This window comes from Miscanthus floridulus, chromosome 15, assembly GCF_019320115.1.
Source record: "Miscanthus floridulus cultivar M001 chromosome 15, ASM1932011v1, whole genome shotgun sequence".
NCBI lineage: Eukaryota > Viridiplantae > Streptophyta > Magnoliopsida > Poales > Poaceae > Miscanthus > Miscanthus floridulus.
This window is the reverse complement of record NC_089594.1, coordinates 5,084,677-5,106,908: the sequence shown is the minus strand read 5'-3', so window position 1 is coordinate 5,106,908 and position 22,232 is coordinate 5,084,677. Positions and strand designations below refer to the sequence as shown.

The 22,232-nt window shown below is 44.7% G+C and overlaps 2 pseudogenes; both read right to left on the bottom strand.

Moving 5' to 3' along the window:
• Nucleotides 1-6,918: 6,918 nt before the first annotated feature.
• LOC136506873 (uncharacterized) lies at nt 6,919-8,896 on the bottom strand (annotated as a pseudogene).
• Nucleotides 8,897-13,942: 5,046 nt separating this feature from the next.
• Nucleotides 13,943-15,792, bottom strand: LOC136506872 (cysteine-rich receptor-like protein kinase 44; annotated as a pseudogene).
• Nucleotides 15,793-22,232: the final 6,440 nt, after the last annotated feature.

Genomic DNA, 22,232 nt, shown 5'->3' with positions numbered 1-22,232 from the left:
AAAGAAGAAAGAGAAAAACAAAAAGCTCAAGGCAAAGGTATAAACCATAGGAGCTATTTTGTTTTGGTTTTCAAGACACTTAGAGAGTGTGATCACATTTAGGTTTGATAGCCATACTATTAAGAGGGGTGAAACTCGTATCGGAATGCGGTTATCAAAGTGCCACTAGATGCTCTAACTCATTGCATATGCATTTAGGATCTAGTGGAATGCTAACACCCTTGAAAATGTTTGTGAAAATATGCTAACACATGTGCACAAGGTGATACACTTGGTGGTTGGCACATTTGAGCAAGTGTGAAGAAGTTAGAGGTGAAATGGAGTTGGTTGCAATGACGCTGGCGTCGGTCAACTGACCGGACGCTGGGTCGCTCTGCGACCGGACACTGAAGGGCTGCGTCTGGTTGTGTTGTCCATCGGCACAGTGATCAGGGTTAAGCACCGGACGCTGGGCTATGTCTGGTCCTTCATGACCGGACGTGTCCGGTTGGCAAAAACTCGTTTTGGACCCTTACGGTAAACAACCGGACGCTGAGGGTCCAGCGTCCGGTCAGCTCTGTCGGAGCGTCTGGTCAACATTTCGACCGTTGTGATCAAACGTTCACTGTTGAAAGCAGGGGACACATGGCCGCCATCGGGCGACCGGATGCTGAGGAGCAGCGTCCGGTCAGTTGGACCGGAGTGTCCGGTCAGCCCGTGTCATGCCTAGTGAAGGGGTATAACGGCTCTATTTCGTGGGGGCTTCTATTTAAGCCCCATGGCCGGCTATGGCTCATATCTTTGGCCATTTTCATTGACATAGCAACCTTATGAGCCTAGCCAAAGCCCTTCCACTCATCTCCATCATTGATTCATCATCATAGTGAGATTGGAAGTGAATCCAAGTGCATTGCTTGAGTGTTTGCATCTAGAGGCACTTGGTGTTCGTGTTTCGTTGCGGATTTCGCTTGTTACTCTTGGTGGTTGCCGCCACCTAGACGGTTTGGAGCAGCGGGGATCGTTGAGCGGAGGGTGGTGATTGTCTCCGGCTCCGATCGTGGTGATTGTGAGGGGTTCTTGACCTTTCCCTGGTGGAGCACCAAAAGGTACTCTAGTGGATTGCTCGTGGCTTGTGTGATCCTCATCTTGTGTTGGTTGTGCAGCACCCTATTGAGGGTTTGGCGTGTGATGCCAATTAGCGCGTGAACCTCCAAGTGAGTGAATCGCCACAACGAGGACTAGCTTGCCGGCAAGCAAGTGAACCTCGGTAAAAAATCATTATGTTTATCATTGATTCTGAGGTGATTGGTCTTCATTGTTATTCATCCTTGTGATTGATTGGTTCATTCATCTACACGGCGGTATAATCTTCTTGATCACTCTCTTTACATTACCGCAAACTAGTTGTCAAGCTCTTTAGTGTAGCTAGTTGTGAGAGCTTGCTTGCTTGGTTGGTGTGGCTCTTTAGTTAGCCTTTGAGAGCACACTAACATAGGATAGTGTCATAGCTTTTGTGTGGATCGACACTATCTAAACTAGAATTGTGGTAGGTGGCTTGCATTTTGAGTAGGCTAGCGCAACACTTACTTTGCCTCATAATTGTCTAACCTGTTTGTTAAGTGTTGTTGTAGAAATTTTTATTAGGCTATTCACCCCCCTCTTGCCATTAGGACATTTCACCGCCCCGGCGTGCCCAGCATGGAGCCCACGCCCGGCGCGCCGCCGAAGCGGAACTTGCTCTCCAGCAGGGAGAAGAACTCGTAGCTGAGCTTGCCCAGGTCCACATCAGGCAGAGGCGACGCCATAGCTGCAGCAGATGGGAGAGATGGACCGATGATGGGTGGGGTGAGCAGGAGTGTGGCGAGCTATCGGTTGCGGTGGTGGTGATGGCTCGACGGGTCAGCGCGTGCTCGCGGCCTGCTTATAGATGGCCGCACTGCAGCTAGCCACCACACCAGTGAGCGTTTCTGCTTTGCTGCGCGCCTACGCTAGTAGGAGGAGGTGGGTTCTGAAGATAAAGAAAGGCAGGGGGTTTTTTGTAAATGTACATTGGATTTAAGGTTAAATAAATGGCATGGACCTGCAGTAAACAATTTTAAAAGTTCATGGACCAAAAAATACAGTTTCAAAGTTTATGGACCTAGATGATATCCCAACGAAAGTTAATGGACCTCTAGTGTATTTTACTCTTAACAATATAAATTTAGCATTTTTTATCCAACTATTTACAGTTTCTTCAAAACATTTTTTAGCATGACTGGCAGGTGCTCTGCCTTTTCAGAGCATTTACTCTCTAATGGCATTCCAAATGCTTCGTAATTCAGGAAATATTAACTTTGAGCTAGAAACTTGATGTACAGAAAGCAAAATAAAAAGTGGATCAGGGGAAAAGCTAAAAGATTATATATAGAGGATGCATACTTGGTAGCACCTTTTCAATTACTCTACAATTCTGTGGACACCTGGAGCTAACTAAGTAAAAGCAGAAGCAGCATCAAAATGCTAGACCTGATTTTGCTTTAGCCCCAAACTACAGAAGGTAGTCATAGAGCAATCAATCAAGAAGGATAGTGATTAATTTTGTTTTCATCTAGAATGAGAGGTTTTTTAGTAATCTACACATTCTATCGTGAATCCTCATCACAGTCTATCCTTATCAATGCACAAGGCACAAAGCACTTTTCACAGTCTATTCTTGAGATAATTAAGTATACTAACCAAGAGGCATAAGACAAACTTACCAATGCAACAACTAGAGAGAACCATGTCACCTTTCATTTTGGATTTTTACTCCACCACTGGTAAACCCTCAACTATCATCTTGGTTTTCAAAAGACTGCCTCCAAATTAAAGAACAAAAGAAGTGATTGATCAACAAATTAATTTCAATGCGGTAATAGAAACTTTGAAGTGTAGCTACAAAATCTAACGCTTACATGCATTGGCAGCATCTTGGTTAGCAGAGGAACTGCCAGTACTCCTTTTTTTCAATCTGCATAGCATGCATAGCAGAGGCACATCAATTAATAAGTAAAACTGCTAAAAACTAAGTAACAAAATAGAAGAAAATGAGACATTCATTTACAGAGCCTTATAATTTCTGTATAGCATTCTAAATGGTATCACATAATAAGGCACATTCCATACTACAGTATCACATAACGAAATGTTGTTTTTATACACTAAAAATGAGATATTTGTAATGCTCTGTAATTTAATAAGGCACATTTCAGATCATAGTATCAAATGACGGAGCATAAATGCCAGGAGGCTTACTTGCATCAGTGATTGCACGAGCTTGTATCACAACAACAATAAAGCATTTAAGTCCCAAACAAGTTGGGGTAGGCTAGAGTTGAAACCCAGCAGAAGCAATCAAGGTTCAGGCACGTGAATAGCAGTTTTCCAAGCACTCCTATCTAAGGCTAAGTCTTTGGGTATATTCCATCCTTTCAAGTCTCCTTTTATTGCCTCTATCCAAGTCAACTTCGGTCTTCCTCTGCCTCTCTTCACGTTACTATCCTGGTTTAGGATTTCACTACGCACTGGTGCCTCTAGAGGTCTCCGTTGGACATGTCCAAACCATCTCAACCGGTGTTGGACAAGCTTTTCTTCAATTGGTGCTACCCCTAATCTATCATGTATATCATCGTTCCGAACTCGATCCCTTCTTGTATGACCACAAATTCAACGCAACACACGTATTTTCGCGACACGTATCTGTTGAACATGTCGTCTTTTTGTAGGCCAACATTCTACACCATACAACATTGCACGAGCTTGTATCACGCATGCATATAATTTTTTTAGCATTAACCATCACACATGCACTCATGCAATAGATGAAGACTAATCTGGTTAAATTAAACATGCTAGCATCACATGAAAAGCAACTGAAAGAACCATATCATTTCTTAATCCCAACCTAATGGTACCTAAGATCATAGACCTCAGGTTCATCCATCTGCACTGAAACTGAGAGCAATAATAGAAATTTGAAGCAAAAATAGAAAAAAAAACTACATAAGGACATGGCGCTTCACACCTGAATGCCTAAATCCCAAGGCACATACATCCAATCCACGAACTAAAATCAGAACCAACATGTAAATGCAATTAATGGAGAGAAGCACACACCTTTCGTTTGAGGATTATCACTTTGCTGAGGGGAAATCCTCTACCACCTTCCTGTTTTCAAAAGATGGAAATGGAACCTAATTTTGCTTTAGCCCCAAACTATGAAGCTAACCAAGCCACGAAGCAGATGGTAAAAACAACTCAAGCATTATCCAAGTAATTTCACCTTATCATACACACAGGACCAATGCCTGTGCAATCTCCATCTTAACTTTGATCCGTTGCATCCTCTCGGCATAGGCAGGCACGTCCCTAGGTTGGCTGTGTACGTGATCACCAATCACAAGAATAATTAGAAGAGAATGGAATGGACAAGAACACCTCATCGGAGCATGGAACCAGGGTGAGGAGCCGTGCCTGCTCTGCAACAGACAACTTCAGCCCGACCTGCAAGAAATGGCCCTCTACTGCGGCACCCACAACTGGAAGCCTCCATGTCAAAATTAAAGGAGGAACAGAAAAAGGGAGCAAGGACCAATAAACCTGTGCGGAAGCCGAAATGAACGGAGGAACACATGCCCATGAGCGGAGGGAGGTGGAGCACCGAGAACAGACACGTAGGAGGCAGTGGCCAGCGCCATCACTGGCCCACGATCGTCCACCATGCCACCACCGCCCTTAGCCTCCGGTGGCTTCGTGATAGGTGACCTGTGTAGATCCGACGAGAGGACGACGGATCCGGTCATGGAGGCACCGGATCCGTCGGGGGCCTCCGCCAGCAAGGAAGACCGAGCGGGCAAGCCTAGATCGATGTCCATCTCGGCATCGGCGAGGGAAGGGGAGGGGGAGCAAGAGAGGGAGCAAAGCACCTTAACCTGCACAGCGACCGGGCAGCAGTCGTTCCGTGGCCAGCTCGTGCGGCACAGTGGCGGTGGTCAGCCGACACGGCCCACGCCCAGTTGGGCTGCAAGCGGCCAGCGGGCCTGCTCGCAGCGTCGCGCTAGCACCGTGCCGCCGTGCCACCTCCGCATGGGGGCCCATAGGCCATGACGCTGGGGCCGCCGCGCCGCCACGCCGGACCACCGCGCTGCCGTGCCAGGGCGGGCTACTGCGCCTAGGCCCTCCTGTGCCGCTAAGAGAAGAGAGAGGGAGGAGAGCGGAGGCAAGAGAGAGAGGGAGCCACCGCCGAGAGAGGAGGGAGAGGAAAATGCGGATGTAGATGCGCAAGAGGGAGTTAGGGTTAGAACTTTTTTTTGCTCGGGTCGGAAAGAGTGGCCCAAGGTGGAAGAAGATGACTGTTATATATACCGCGGGCATTTGTAGGGGCGGCTGGTGATTCAGCCGCCCCTACGAATAGACACAGCAGGGGCGGCTCCCCTACAAATCGACTCGTTTGTAGGGGAACGACTGATGTGCTGAAGCCTAAGCACGTAACTGTAGGGTACACTCCAATACCAGTCGCCCTTAAAAAAAAAAGTCACATTGCTGCAAACTGTTTTTCACGTGGTCCGGGCGCGGCTCCGGAGCGCGGCGGCGGGGCGTGCGGCGCTACGGAGCGCAGCGGCCGGTGCTGGGCGCGGCTCCGGTGGGGCTCGACTGCCTTGCCGACGGCCGCAGATTGCGCCGCCACCGTCGCGCGGCCGTCCTCGCACACGAAGAGCCGCTAGCACCGGCTGAGGCTCCCTGACCCTCAGCGCATTCTCTTCTCCGCGCTGAGATGTCCCCGGGCGAGCGACCTTGCTGCGGGATTCGATGCGGCGGAGCCAGAGAACAATGCCTGGAGGGTCACCATCGTCGGCTCCTTCGAAGGTTGAACCACCGCCTCTCCACGCTGGAGGCCGCCATGCGCCCCACCCAGGTTCGGTCGCCCTAGCCGTCTCCTCCCGAACACTTCGAACGATTCGCATTCGTTGGATTGATCGCTGACCCCGGCGCCCAGGCCCACGACGCCCCGAACGGCTCCTCGACCCCCGCTGCTACCCACTGCCAGCGCGCAGAGACGCACGCGTCGGTGGCCACGTGGTGCCGCAGCAGCTGCCACGGCGCCAAGCGATGCTGGCCCTGCGCACGTGCAACGCTCCTCCAGGAACGCCATCCCTGTGTGCCGTGGGATGTCGTCAAGCCGTCGAGCTTCTTAGGCTTGTTTTCCATGACTGCTTCATCGAGGTATGCATTGGCCTGTCTGAATCCTTGCATTTGGGTGGCCCGTGTGTGGCTGGGCGGCGGGCGCGGGCGGCCGGGGGGGTCGGGCCGGCGGCGGGTGCTGGCGGCCGATGGGGCGGAATCGCGGCAGGCGCTGCCTGCCGGGCGGGCGGACCGGCGGCTGCGGGGTTCTTTGCGGCCTGCGCTCGGTCTCCCTCTCCCGGTCGTGACTCGCGAGGATGGAGTCGGCGCGGCGACTCAAGGAAGCGCTGAGGGTAGGTCTATTGGGCTGGGCTAACGGTGATCGGCCCATGACGTCTAATTCCAGGAGGGCACACCCTCAATTACTGAAATACCCAGTGCAATATATTTCTCATTTAATTACTTAAAAAAATAGAGAAAGATGGAAGTACCGGAGGTACCACGGTACTTTCCCAACCATTGTAAAACATTTCCAAAAGTCCCCAGAGCCACGGTATCAAGCACCCTAAAATTATTGCATTTCATTTCTTAGGGAAAAAAGGCACCGCATTCTGAGACAAAAAAAAAAAAAGGGTGTACCCAGTGTAGAGAGCTCCCACTCTGTGCGGGGTCCGGGGAAGGGTGTTAGTGACAAGCATTACCCTCCTCTCCTGTGCAATGCGGGGAGACCGTGACTCGAATCCGGGACCTTGCGGTCACAAGCGGTAAGACTCTACCATTGGTACCAAGCCCGCCCTTCTATTCTGAGACAATAGATGGAACTAAAAGCACATATATGAATAACATCATTTCGCCAATTCAATTTCCATCTCTTTTCATAGTTGAATATCACTAAGAACATACAAAATATTTGCCATTTGTCATCCAAGAATTGAACTCTGATGAACTGAACATTCGGATAAAAGGAAGACATCATATACATTACAATAATGATTCTTTCACACAAGCAACTGGAGTGACTATGGGGGGAATCAGTTGTTACAAAATATATATAGCATTCCAATGCTGAAAAAAAAACTGTCTCGAGGAGAAAATAAAGGAAACATCAAATATAGATGGCATGTGCTTGTTTTAATTTCACGGCACATGGAGTTCCATTTAGTTTAGCGACACCACCATTTAGGGAACTAATGTGCTTATGTGCCTCGAAAAGCAGTGTATAATGAGCATGTAACTTGTGTTTACAAGATTCGCATGATGTGGATCACCATTAGTGTGTGGATGAAGTTTTTGTGAGGCATACGTGACATGGGTCTCAGTTTTCTTCTCTCCTTCAGAATTTCCGGCCGGGGTATCACAGCACCATATGCATTATTCCTCTTGCGATCCTGACGTTGGTCCCATCTTCCAAATACTTATATCCAACCTAACATGGTTTCCTGCGGTAAACATTGTTTTGAGTGTTGACAGGTTATTTTTATAAACATAGAAGTGAATAAAAGCAATGTCTCTGTAGGTAGTAACACATGGCCACCAATTATCATATACATACCCAGTGACAGGATCAACTACTTGTACACTTGAAACATGAAGTGGAGCTTCAATCGAGAAAATTACCGCCCGCGTGCCCTTTCCCATGCTTAATGTGTTTCTTAACCCGAAATGATGATAGCCCAATTATTTATGGAGTTCCTGAGAGATGACAATGCACAGAACAATGAAAATGATGTTTCCCCTTTGCTGGTTGCAGTTTACACTTAGCAGTGCCAGAATAGACAAGCAAACATGCAACATATTTTTAGTAAATATATAATGATATCAGATAGAAGAGAAAAATACAATTCTGCAGTTCTTGTTTGGTATTCACCACAGCTGATTCCACTAGACAAATAAATTGGCTACCAAGCTATAAGCTAATTCAGCTGCTGAGCATCTATCTATTGACTACTGATTATGGGCTTATGCCAATACGCAACATCTGATATGGCAGGCTGGCGTCAATTTGTATAGCTGAAGGCCAACATCCATCAATGGATACGGGATGCACACGATTATTCAGATCTCATTCACTATTAATATGCCCTGCCTTCCTAATTTGCTATCATAGGGAGAAGGTTTATACCTGTCATTCAGTATATACTAGTCAAACCTCAGCCTGAAAGCAGGGCAACTGGGATAAAGCCTGGGCATCATTTAATCACTTACGATACAGGATTAAAACCACGAGTGCAGCTGCAACAGTAGAGTGAGCTCAGAAAAATTCACACCAATTTGCAACAGTGGTGCAGCTGCAATAGTTTGGGAATTTGAACTAGCACCTATAGATCAAGATATCAGTAGAAGATAGGTTTGATTGTCGATTAAATCGATACAGCCAGTGTGCAGAAACAGACCTGCCAATTATCTAGCTGGTATCAGTCCTATGTAGCCACAAACAGTAACCTGATACACTGAACACTCAGGATAAACAAGTGTCAACTGGGGAATAAGATACAAGGGCAGCAAATTACCAAGTAGTTGCCTTCGACGATGACGCGATTCTGGGACCAAATGACACGATTTAGGAGCCCCGGTCTCCCCCCTTGTCCTTGCCTCTGATGATCATCACCTGGCAGTAATAAACACACAAAAGGAGGGAAATGGGAGGTCCTGCAACGAGAAGAGAGTAGGACTAGCAGGACTGCAGGAGCAACTGAAGTGGGGGATGGAGCGGAGCATTGTCGCCGCGGAGGATCTTCCAGTGCTGGATGAGCTTCTCCGCCGCCTTCCATCCCATCCTCCTAGCAGCGCTGCGGTGGCCGGCGAGGGAGAGGAGCCAGTGGCGGCAGTGGGCGCTAGGACTGACAGCTGAGAGCGTAACTAGGCCAGGTTAGTGAAGGAGGTGGAATGCATCAGTTGGACCCTTTTTTTTTTGACTGATGGTGATGGGGAAGGGCTGGTATGGTCGCTCTGGGCTGAGCCCAACTTGATTCCAGGCACACATTTGGAATTGTATTTCGTGAGCTCAAAACCTGGTTTACACAAATTTGACCTCCAAACTAGTTATAGGAAGCCTGTAGCTGGAGGTACAAAAAGATTAGACTAGAGTGACACAGGAGAAACTCCTGTTTGGATGTAAGAGATCTTTTTAATGAACTGTTAATGTATGACGTGACAGTGACATCAAACAGTGTTGAGCTAGTACAAGTTGTTTGTTGCATTTGTTTATATATGTATTGTCAAGATCTAAGTTGTAAATATTTCAGTTCCCCGGTTCTCTATGTCACTAACAATCAACAAATAGCCAAGGTGATACATCAATGTCTCATGTATTAGTTTTCAAGTAAAACTTACAAAAAAAAAGTTGAATCCCCGGAACCAAGCACCCTAAAATCATAGCATTTCCCTAGAACCATGGATTTGTTCATGCCTGACTCTGCCACTGATGTTCACGAGCGCCGCCATCGACGGACGTAACCACTCTCGCCATAGGATGTCCTTACAGAACCTGATGCCTGGACCGGCGGGGTCGGGGAGATGGAGGAGTTGGTCGGCGTCCGGCAGTCCCGTTGGCTGGTAAACCGGACGACGACGACATCGTGGGTTCGGGTAGGAAGCGAACTAGCCTACAATCTGCGGAGACGAAAGTGTCGGCAGCTTCGTGTAGGGCGATGGTCGAGGCACCGTCGAGACTCGCGAGAGAGGGCCACGGAAGCGCTCCCGGCCTGCTATGTCGCGGGTTTCTCCCCCTTGGGAAACTCGGGGAAGGGAGCTGATATTCGCGTTTCTCTGGCCTTCCAAACGCAGCAGGAGATTGCGCCGGGACAGATTGCCCGGCATGTTTCTCACCCCGGAAAATCATGGGGAACCCAGCGGGGTTATCTGCTTCCAAAGTAGCCCTTTGTGGGGATTCCCTCCCCCCATCCGTTGGCCTTCAAAACAAAAAGAAAAAAAAATCAACGAAAGGTACTTTGGAGAACAAAACATTGCAGGGTGTGTTTAGCAACTGCGTGGGAGTTAACAGAGAGAATTAAGGTGTGAAATTGACTTTTAGTCCTAATCCCTTATTTGATCCGTGGAGAGAAATAAGAAAGGGAATTGAAGAGGGAAATTCATATCTCCTGTATGGTACGAGGGTTTTGAGGGTGAAATTAAAAGGCAAATCATGATGGACGGTGATGATCTATTTTTCTTTTAATAAGAGCATAATTCCCTTCCAAGTGGGAGTTGGCCCTCTAAACTCTCGGACCCTTTTCACCAAAACTCGATCACATTCCCACAAAACAAACAAAAGATTTCTAAGAATATGCGAACAGCGATTTCTGTGTGCTTGCTCTCCTCTGGACCTTTTGCACGTTGGCAGGCGAACAGGCGAACTAGACATTTGGAGGTTCAACAAAAATACTGAGTTTATACACGACCAGTCTGGACAAAAAAACTACGTTATTAGTCACTAAAGCAGCATCACATATTCACAGCAGCAGCATGTTGTGTACTCAAATATCTGTTTTAAGTGGTTACATGTATATCGATGTTCCCGTTTTTGTGTTATCGATTCCCGATCGTAATCGACACGTTCCCGATTGAAGTATTCCGTTCCCGATATCCCGTAATATCGAATTCGTTTTCCCATCCGGCTTTCCCGTTCCCGCTACCGTTCCCGGTTATATAATGCAGGAGCGGAAATGATTACGGTGTTTTCCCGACCGTTCCAGACCGTTTTCAACCCTAATTCTACACAACTAGATGGTGCCACGCGCTTCGCTGCGGAATGCTGGTTCTCCTGGCTATACAACTGTTACAAAAATTCAGTATTAGGAAATATTTTATAGTTATACATATTGTCATTGGGAAAGGGGAGCACAATGGTTAACTCAGAGCCGAGCAACATTCCAAAACGAACCTATATCTATAAATTTTGTACGGTAAATCCCTATATTTTTGTTTAGTGACAAAAAACAGAAGCTTAGTGATAGAATGCCTTATGCTCAGAAGCCTAGCGATGTGCAAGAGTTACCTTACCTAAACACATCTTTCGTCGATGGAGATCAATGGCTGAAACCATACTGTGACTCACTAATATGTGCTTGAAGCAATTCTAGGCAAAGGGCTGGGTCACAGACTTGAAACAGGGAAAATAGAACATCTCATTGTTTCATTTTTGTCACATCATAGTTCATAGAATCAAGAATTATAATAGCGCAAAGATAATAAATATCTGGCACATATTCTGTTTTCAACAAATATTACACAAAAGCATGTCATAATGTACGTTTGAACAGTACATGAGAATGCAGTACACATTAACGTATTCGATCCTTGTATAACATACAATAGCTGACTGATATCAACATCCTATTTGCAAGAGTAGTCATGTTGTAATCAAAATTAGGCAGATCTCATGTTCCTGTATTCAGATTGCTTCCAGATTATTGGAACAGCTTATTGGGAAAATAGAATGGAATGTCACCTGGTGCATGGAATGTTCTTCCTTTGCATATGGCTTCTAGATTCTCTCCGGCACAAGAGAAATCTTGGAAGCACAGGCAATGTTTTAACAACAATCAAGGGATTCCCGTCTAAAATATTCTTACTTTGTTGACAGATTCCATATATTATTCACACAACACAATACGGCGCCCCTACTAAGCGAGCTCACCGTGCCACGTAGCTAAGTACGACACAACGGCCTGTTTTTCAATACTATTTTAGTTGTACTTTTCAGCAAAAAAATATTATTTTTCTCTCATAAAAAATCAGCATCAGCAACAACTAAGGATGAAAACGGTCGGAAACGGTCGAAAACGATATTACAATATAGAAAACGAAAGCGGTCGGTTCGGGACATTTCTACATTTTAGCAATTAAAGAGTACAAAAAATGGTTGAAAATGGTTGCGAAACCAATTGAAAATGACAAATTTTTATGTTTTACAAAATTCGGAAACGATATTATAATATAGAAAACGGTATCATAATATAGAAAACGAAAACGGTCGGTTCGGAATATTTCCGTACCGTTTTCATCCCTGGCATCAACAGCCAAATTTCAACGAGCCGAACAGGGCCAACGTGGACCCGAACAAACAATGACGATGGGCGGCGAGGTGTCCACGAAAAGCAGCTAGCTAGCAACCTATGCCGGCGCCATGCCGTGTTCCGTGGCGCCAGCGCAGCGCCATGTGACAGGCTGACACAGCTAGATTGACCGCGCGCATGTCCGCCGCTGGACTCACTCGGACTTGTCGGCTACTGCCTCGGGCTCGGACGCTATCTCCGGCTCAGTCTCGTCCGGAACAGCCTCGACCGAGGCTGCAGCAGCCTCCAGCTCTGCCTCCTTGGTCTCCGTCTCTGCTTCCTTGGTCTCTGCCTCGGTCGGCGCGGCCACGGCCACGGCCTCGACCTCGACCTCCTTCCTCCTTGTTGGTCTCAGTCTCGGCAGGGACAGCCTCCGCCTCCGGCTCCGGCTCCTTAGAGACAACCTCGGTCTCCACCGGTGCTGGCTCGTCGGCTGGCTGGGGTGTCAGGGACGACCGGAGCGGTGGCCTCCTCCTTTGGGGATTCCTCGACGATGACGGCGATCGGCTGGACAGCCTCCACCACCACTGGAGCGGCGGAGCCTCCTCGTCCTTGACGGGCGCAGCAGTCAGGACATGGACCTACACGTACTTATTATTTTATATATCATAGAGGGCTAAAAGAAGGGCGGGTCTGGTACAAGCGGTAGAGTCTTACCGCCTGTGACCCGGAAGGTCCCGGGTTCGAGTCGCGGTCTCCTCGCATTGCACAGCCGAGGATAAGACTTGCCACTGACACCCTTCCCTAGACCCTATACAGAGCAGTAGCTCTCTGCACTGGGTACGCTCTTTTTTTATAGAGTGCTAAAAATTTAATTACCAATATTGATATGACATAATGTTTAAGTTACAATGTATAAAGTTGTTTAAAAACAACTTTATCTCAAAAAAAGTTATTTAAAAACAACTTATGAAATTCATTATTAGGGAGTACTAATATAATTTAAAGGGAATTGGCGGTGTTATGTTATTGCTATGATGTTTGTTAATTAAACATTTTCTATGCTTATAAGCCATTAAAATAAATATTTATCATAATGTTTATATGTTTACTTGGTATACATGGTCAAATATTGCATTATGGTTATTTAATTTCATGGGTTGTAGAAGTTTGTAATTTAGAAATATATATGTCTCGTATATACATGGTCAAACATAGCATTTTGATTACTTAATTTCATAGTTGTTGAAGTTTGTAATTTAGAAATATATATGTCTCATACTTTATGAATATTGATTTTTTTTGGTAATAGCGTATATTAGTATTTACATATAGATTTGAGATAGGTGGGCAATTTATTTTTTGTTTGTTTGTGGGATGGTTATTGTGAATTGTGTTTGATAATGACAAAATGGGTAATTTAGATACAAATGTAGGGTGTTATTTTGAATTACTTTTCATAATGACAAATGTGCATAATTTATATACAAATTTAGGGGGTTATTTTGAATTATCTTTCATAATGGCAGATGTGGGTAATTTATATGCAAAATTAGGGGGTTATTTTATGTATTTTTCGTAATGGCAGAGGTGGGTAATTTTTAATAAATTACAATAGATCCAATGGCTATTATCAAAGATGATGATTAGAGTCTACCAAATTAAAGGCGAGATGTTTCTAATTATTGTGATAATTTCTTGGATTTATCTTTTTTCCTAGTGCGGGGATAAGATGATACTACAAAGTAATAGTAAGATAAGATGATACTACGAAATAGTAGTTAGTTACCTCATCCAGCGGTGACTCCGCATCATTCTTCAACTCCTCAATCAATCATGGTTTCCATTTCATTGAGCCTAAGAATAATTGCCGCGATACTGGGCCTTTCCATGCTATGTGTCTCGAGGCAGTTCAGTGCTATTTCAGTGCATGTCTTTACTTGTTGGCAGTAGGCTTCTAGCAAGGAGCCGCTCCATGTAGACTGCAACCTGTTCCGCCAGTTGCCTTGTACCTGTGGAATTGGTACGCAAAAAAAATGGCCATTAATAATTTTAGCATTGCTCACACAAAATGAAACCACAATTCTTGTTCCTCACTTGATCAATTAATTCCTGGGGAGGCATTTCAGCACTTTTTGTGTGGCCTCTAGGCCCAGCAATTATCTTTATCATTACTACTCCCAGGCTGAATATGTCATTCTTCGCTGAGATTCTACCATAGTGAATGTATTCCGGTGGCAGATATCCACTGCGTGGACACAAACAATTAATGAGCTTATCTCAAAACACATTTTACTAGTAATCGGTAAAATAAGGCTTACTTAAATTCTGATGGCTCAGCTTACATTGTTCCTACACGAGATAATGATAATGACATTCTTGAGGTCTCACGGCGACCGAAAGGGGACAGGCCAAAATCTGCAAGTTTGGGCACCATGTTTCCGTCAAGCAATATATTGTCTGGTTTCAAGTCCATATGGTATATAGGTATGGTGTATCCCTCGTGAAGGTATTATAAGCCCTCACTTGTCCCCTTAATTATTTTGTAACGTGTGTGCCAGTCAAGTCCATCACATTCATCTGAAAAATGGTAAGCAGATAGATGAGTACGGGCGGGTTAATTAGTAATAATGAAAATAAATTAAGATGGCTCGCTCATGAATCACGCATGCACGATCCTTGCGGGGTACCTGGGGACTAGTCCCACAAGCCCTCGAGCTCTTCATGGTTGATCTTGGAAGTCTGTTAGACATGTCTGAACCAACTCTGATCTTTGAGTTTGTAGCACTAACCAGAAAGATGCTTTTGAAGGCTCCCATTGTGCATATACTCTAAGCAGAGCGCCCTGTGCCTCACTTCCGCCAAAGCAAGTTCCCCACCGAAATTTATTGGTTTGTGTTCTGTTTCATCGCAGTAGGTAAGTACCCGCACAATGTTCGGATGATCCAGCATCATATGGTCTCGTAATTCGTTGAATTCCTCATCTTGAAGATCGTTAGAGGTAACCATCTTCACAGCAACCTCATCTCCATTTTTGTGTATTCCCTGCTCAGGATCTATTATGATCAGTACTTAACGCGCGCAGCTTGATTGTGTCTCGTCGTTCTTTGCTTGTTTTGTTGAAACATTTTTATTTTACTAGCGCAAGTGTGCAACTGAAAAAACTGCGACACAAATAATGAGACATACTCTGTAAGTTGTATATGAAATAATAAAAAGGTTCCACGAACTAAACCATTAGTAATTTGTTTTAACAGCTGAGACGGCAGACCCTGAGCCGTTGCTGTCCTAGGTAGCTCTGTTTCTGCTCGGTACAAAAAGGCCTTTCTGCATCATAAGTAAGGAAAGTAAATAAGCAAGTGCTAATTCCTTGCTAGACCGTACAACTATGACCATTCTAACAAAGCTCGTGCTGTGCAGCATGTATGGACAAGCAAACAAAAAGGGATGCGTCTGTAATCTCTTTGGAGGCCAACTCCAAAGAGAGGAGATGGAGAACCTGGTGCTGGTGGTGCCTGGCGCCCGTGACCACCACTTCAGCATGCAGTTGCGGATATGCTTGGCCGCAACACCACAGTTGATGGCCAGGCAGAGCACGGTGGAGAAGGACAAGAGCGTCCAGATCGGCGAGCTCAAGAAGCGTGACATCTCCACGGACAAAAGCCGGCGGCGACATGCAGCCTGGTGTTGTGCAAGGTGTACGTGTCTCCAAATTCCAAAAGCCCCGCTCCGAACTCCAACGCCGCCACATGCCGCGCCAAGAGGCCAGCACCGCCGTAGGTTTCTAGAAGGCTTGAGCGGATGGGGATGCACGAACGATTGTAGCATGTGGCAGATCAGACGACCAGACGGAAGGGACGACGTGGAAGCTGGAGGTGGTAGTATTGGTATACAGAAATAAGGGGAATGGTAGATACTTCAATATCTACAACGTAGGTTTTGCTTCATTAGATTCTACATGAAGTATATTTTATTTGAACCCATAAATGCTAATATATATTTTTTCTAAAATTTGGGCCAAAGGTAAAAAGATTTGGTTTAGGATAAAACCCAAAAATAAGTTATGGTTTAAAACAAAGGGAGCAATATTTATTTATTTATAAATTTACAGAAAGAATATAGCTTTTTTTATGAAATTTACATTTGGACAAGATCTATATATCAGTGTCATTCCAAGCTCTCAAATGTGACATAAGAAGTAATTACTAATACTAACTAATAAAGTTATAACTTATTATTACCACTAGTAGAGAACAGACCTTTGATCCTCGGCCAAAATGGGCTCTAGTCCCGGAATTTTTTGCCCCCGGGACTAGAAATACCTTTAGTCCCGGTTGGTGGCTCCAACCGGGACTAAAGGTTCCTGCCCAACGGCTACTGCGCCAGACAGAGGTGGCAGGGACCTTTAGTCCCGGTTGGAGCCACCAACCGGGACTAAAGGTATACTTTTACTCCCGGTTGGTGGCTCCAACCGGGAGTAAAGGTCTACTCCCGGGCCGTGGCTGCGCCCGGGGTTGGAAAGTTACCTTTAGTCCCGATTGGATCTATCAACCGGGACTAAATGTTCTCCCTTTATAAATCGGCCGTCTCCTCCTTCCTCCCCGAGCCCGAGCTCAGCACATTTTGAAGCTCACTGCAGTAGTGTTCTTGCTTCCTCCCTCCCTCCATTGTTCCTCCATCCATTCTTCGATTCCTCCGTCGATTCTTCAGTTGTAAAGGTTACCAATCTCATACTCTCATTTTTTACCATTTTCTTATACCATTTTATTCACTATATATATTTATGGTTCTTTATTGTGGTTTTTTTTTCATTTGTAAGCAATTTGAGCTCAAAATCACTTTAAGCTTGCATATTTACATGAAAGAAGGTTAAAGTATATATAAATATAAAGTTAGAAAATAGTTAGAAAATTATAGCAAATCCTTACTAGTTGAACTTGCGGACCGTGTTCAGGTCGGCGAGGATGTTCTCTGCCGAGCGGTAACGGACGTCAAGGAGGAGCTTTGATTCTACGAGGGAGAGCGATAACGGTCGTGGAAGACCGTGTTCCCTTCCTCGTAGAATCGGAGCTCTTCCTTGACCAAGTACGGTGCCGTCCGGTGGAGAAATCCTCGCCGAGCTGATCACGTAAGCAAGGTCAACTAGTACGGATGGTTATTTATTCACATGTCCCGATATCGTCGTAGTAGTCTGTCAATCACCGTACCTAAACGTAGTATATATAAATAAAAACTTAGAAAATAGTTAGAAAATTATAGAAAATCCGTACTAGTTGAACTTGCGGACCGTGTTCAGCTCGGCAAGCATGTTCTCTGTCGAGCGGTAACGGACATCAAGGAGGAGCTTTGATTCTACGAGGGAGAGCGACAACGGTCGTGGGAGACCGTGTTCCCTTCCTCATAGAATCGGAGCTCTTCCTTGACCAAGTACGGTGCTGTCCGGTGGAGAAATGCTCGCCGAGATGATCACGTAAGCAAGGTCAACTAGTACGGATGGTTATTTATTCACACGTCCCGATATCGTCGTAGTAGTCTGTTATGTGTGTACATTCCCATTCTTCTGTTAATTTGCGGAAATATCATATGAATTACTTACCTGCCGCAGTAAAAGACGAGAACACAATGACCATTAAAAATATCATTGTTTAGAGATCTAGATAATTTTATAGTTTGTTAATTTTATTTGTTTATAAAAGAAGAAATTTATAGTGTATTAAAAAATGAGTATAGAGAGTAGATGGCAACTGCTTCCGGGTCCTCGGCCTCTCATGGGTTTCCAAAGCGACTTAGGCCGGGCCTTCCTCTCATTCCATGCGGCAAGTGTCGTGATGAGATGAAGATTGTGATGGAGTACCGAGTGAAGAAGGAGGGTCCCAACAAGGATCGTATCTTCTACAAGTGTCCGGATCGCAATGTGAGTTATTTTATCGTATTTAATGATTATGGTTAGTTTATACCTATTTTCATGATGGTTGTGATTAAAGTTCTAGTTTTTTGTTTTAATTTCAGTGGGATGGCAGTGGACGATGTTCAGGCTTCTACTGGGAGGAAGAGTATGTTGAACTCGTGCAAAAATATCTTGCACAACAGGCAGATACGGCAGATAATGAGGCAGTGATCCAGCCGAAGAAGCCCAAAGATGTTGCACAATCGGGGGATCTGTCTGTTTTAGTTGAGATTGGTCGCGAAATCCTTGTGCTCCTGAAATGTATTTTAGCTTTAGTTCTTTTAGTGGTAGTTGGGATTGTCTACATTGTAGCGATGCTTTCATAAATTTGTATCTTTTGTGGTGGCACGCATGTTGTATAAATAATTAATTATGATCTAGGTTTTAATATGATATTTATGTCATGTAATGCAGATGAGCCGTCATTGGATGTATAATGCTGATCGCCGCTCACAAGAGTTCATTGATGGCGTGCATTCTTTATTACGTGCGGCCGAGACAAACAAACGCGATGGTTTCATGTGCTGCCCATGTGCCATATGTAAGAATACGGTGGAATATCCTTGCTCAAGGACTCTTCATTCACACTTGTTCAAGTCGGGTTTCATGCCAAACTATATTTGTTGGACAAAGCACGGAGAAACCGGTGTTGTAATGGAAGAAGATGAAGAAGAACAATGGGACGACAATGATATTATTCCTGATGGTGCGTGCTTCAATGATACTGCAATGGGAGAAGCTGAAGAAGAGGTAGCCGCAGAAGATGAGCCGGCTGATGATCTTTGTCAGGTCATTCGTGATGCACAAAGAGAATGTGAAAGTGAAAAGGAGAAGATCAAGTTCGAGCGGATGCTAGAAGATCACAAGAAATTGTTGTACCCAACTTGTGATGCAGGGCAGAAAAAGTTGGGAACCACACTAGAATTGCTGCAATGGAAGGCAAAGAATGGTGTATCTGACAAGGGATTTGGAGAGTTACTAAAAATCCAAAAGAAGATGCTTCCGAAGTACAATGAATTGCCCGCCACTACCTACGAAGCAAAACAAGTTGTCTGTCCTATGGGGCTAGAAATAGAGAAGATACATGCATGTCCTAATGACTGCATCCTATACCGTGGCAAAGAGTACGAGAAATTGGATGCATGCCCGGTATGCCATGCGTCGCGGTATAAGATCAGGCGAGATGACCCTGGTGATGTTGAGGGCGAACGTCCACGTAAGAAAATCCCTGCCAAGGTTATGTGGTATGCTCCTATAATACCACGCTTGAAACGTCTGTTCAGAAACAAAGAACATGCAAAATTGTTACGATGGCACAAAGAAGACCGTAAGGTAGACAATATGTTGAGACACCCTGCTGATGGGTCCCAGTGGAGAGCAATCGATAGAGAATTCCCGGAGTTTGCAAATGACGCAAGAAACTTAAGGTTTGCTTTAAGTACAGATGGTATCAATCCTTTTGGAGAGCAGAACAGTAGTCATAGCACTTGGCCTGTTACTCTAAGTATCTACAACATTCCTCCTTGGTTATGCATGAAGCAGAAGTTCATTATGATGCCTGTGCTCATCCAAGGCCCGAAGCAACCTGGCAATGACATCGATGTGTACCTGAGACCACTTATTGATGAACTTCTCATTTTGTGGAATAAAGAAGGTGTACGTGTGTGGGATGAGTACAAACAGGAACACTTTGATCTGCGAGCATTGTTGTTCGTAACAATCAATGATTGGCCTGCTCTAAGTAATCTTTCAGGACAGTCAAACAAGGGATATAATGCATGCACACACTGCTTCGGTGATATTAGAGGTGTATTCTTGAAAAAATGTCGAAAGGTCGTGTACCTTGGCCATCGTCGATTTCTTCCTGCAAATCACCCCGTAAGAAAGAAAGGTAAGCATTTTAAAGGGAAAGCAGACCACCTGACCAAGCCTCGCAACCGAACCGGTGAGGATGTACTCGATATGGTCAATGATGTGAAAGTCGTCTTTGGAAAAGGACATGGAAGCCAACCTATTCCGAAAGACGCTAACGGTCACGCACCCATGTGGAAGAAAAAGTCCATATTTTGGGACCTACCCTATTGGCAAGTCCTGGAGGTCCGTAGCTCGATCGACGTGATGCACCTGACGAAGAATCTTTGTGTGAACCTGCTAGGCTTTATGGGTGTGTATGGAAAGCCTAAGGACACATTTGAAGCACGACAGGACCTGCGTTGTTTGAGAGAAAGAGACAACCTGCATCCAGAGAAGACAGATGATGGACGCCATTACTTACGTCCTGCTAGCTACACTCTAAGCAAAGAGGAGAAGGAAATCATGTTTGAATGCTTAAACAACATCAAGGTACCATCTGGATTCTCCTCGAATATAAAGGGTATTATAAATGTGACAGAGAAGAAATTCTGTAACTTAAAGTCCCATGACTGTCACGTTCTCATGACGCAATTACTTCCAGTTGCATTAAGAGGAATTCTACCTCCAAATGTACGTCTAGCCACCGTAAAGCTATGTGCATTGCTCAATGCAATTTCTCAGAAGGCAATTGATCCAACTGATCTAGCTAAACTACAGAATGATGTGGTTCAATGTCTCGTCAGCTTTGAGTTAGTGTTCCCTCCTTCCTTCTTTGATATTATGACACACCTCCTAGTTCACCTAGTCAAGGAGATTTTCACTCTCGGTCCTGTGTTCCTACACAACATGTTCCCCTTAGAGAGATTCATGGGAGTCCTAAAGAAATATGTTCACAACCGTGCTCGCCCAGAAGGAAGCATCGCCAAGGGCTATGGAACAGAAGAGGTCATTGAGTTCTGTGTTGACTTTATTCCCGACCTTGACTCGATTGGTGTTCCTGAATCGAGACATGAGGGGAGACTAAGCGGAAAGGGGACACTAGGGAGGAAAACATATATTGGTACGGATGATGATTATTTCAATAAAGCGCACTACACAGTTCTACAGAACTCCTCTTTGGTAGATCCGTATATTGAGACACACAAGGATCTCTTACGATCCGAGTTTCCAGGCAAGACTGAAGCTTGGATTACGCATAAGCACATGGAAACTTTCGGCGGTTGGTTGCGAAAAAAATGTCAAGGTGATGAGAGCATCCATGAGCAACTGTATTTATTGGCTATGCAACCATCATGGCATATCGTCACATACAAAGGGTACGAGATAAATGGGAACATATTCTACACAGTAGCCCAAGATAAAAGGAGTACCAACCAAAACAGTGGTGTCCGCATAGATGCCACAGACCCGAATGGGAATAAGCAGACATATTATGGACGCATAGATGAAATATGGGAACTAGAATATGCACCTACTTTGAAGATCCCATTGTTCAAGTGCCAATGGGTCAAGGTGACCGGAGGCGGAGTAACAGTAGACAACGAGTATGGAATGACAACAGTAGACCTTAGTAATATTGGGTACAAAGACGAACCATTCGTCCTTGCCAAGGATGTGAATCAGGTGTTCTATGTCAATGATATGTCTACCAAACCAAAAAGAGGGAAAACGATAATGACTCAACCAAAGAGCCAAAGCGCCACATAGTTCTTTCAGGGAAAAGAGTCATCGTGGGAATTGAGGACAAGTCGGACATGTCAGAAGAATATGAAAAGGATGACCGAATTCCGCCCTTCAAAGTGAACAAAGACCCTAGCATCTTGGTAAATGATGAGGACACTCCATGGTTACGAAGCGATCATAACCAAGGGACATACGTAAAGAAGAAGTTCACTGCTGTGCCCACTTGATGATATAGTGATTTAATATAGTGTGTGTTTGAGATATTATGTAATAATTGTGAATTCAGATGTTTATTATGTCATATTTCAAATTAAATCAATGTTTGATTTGGTGGGATTTCTCTCTCAAAAAGGTAAATTAGGATACTGAGTGATGAAAAATTAAAATATTAACGTTAAAATGATGTGAAAACAAATTTCCTGTCCAAAACCAATAATTTTAATAATTTTAATTAAACACTACATTTTTGCATTAACGAAATAATAAATATTAGTTACATTATGTTTTATAATTCTAACAAAAAATAAAAAAAGTTAGGTTATCGATTTTTCCTATGTGCAATAAACAAAAATAAAATTCATATTTTTAACAAAATAATTTTATGCCTTTTATTTAATTTACTATGTATTTAA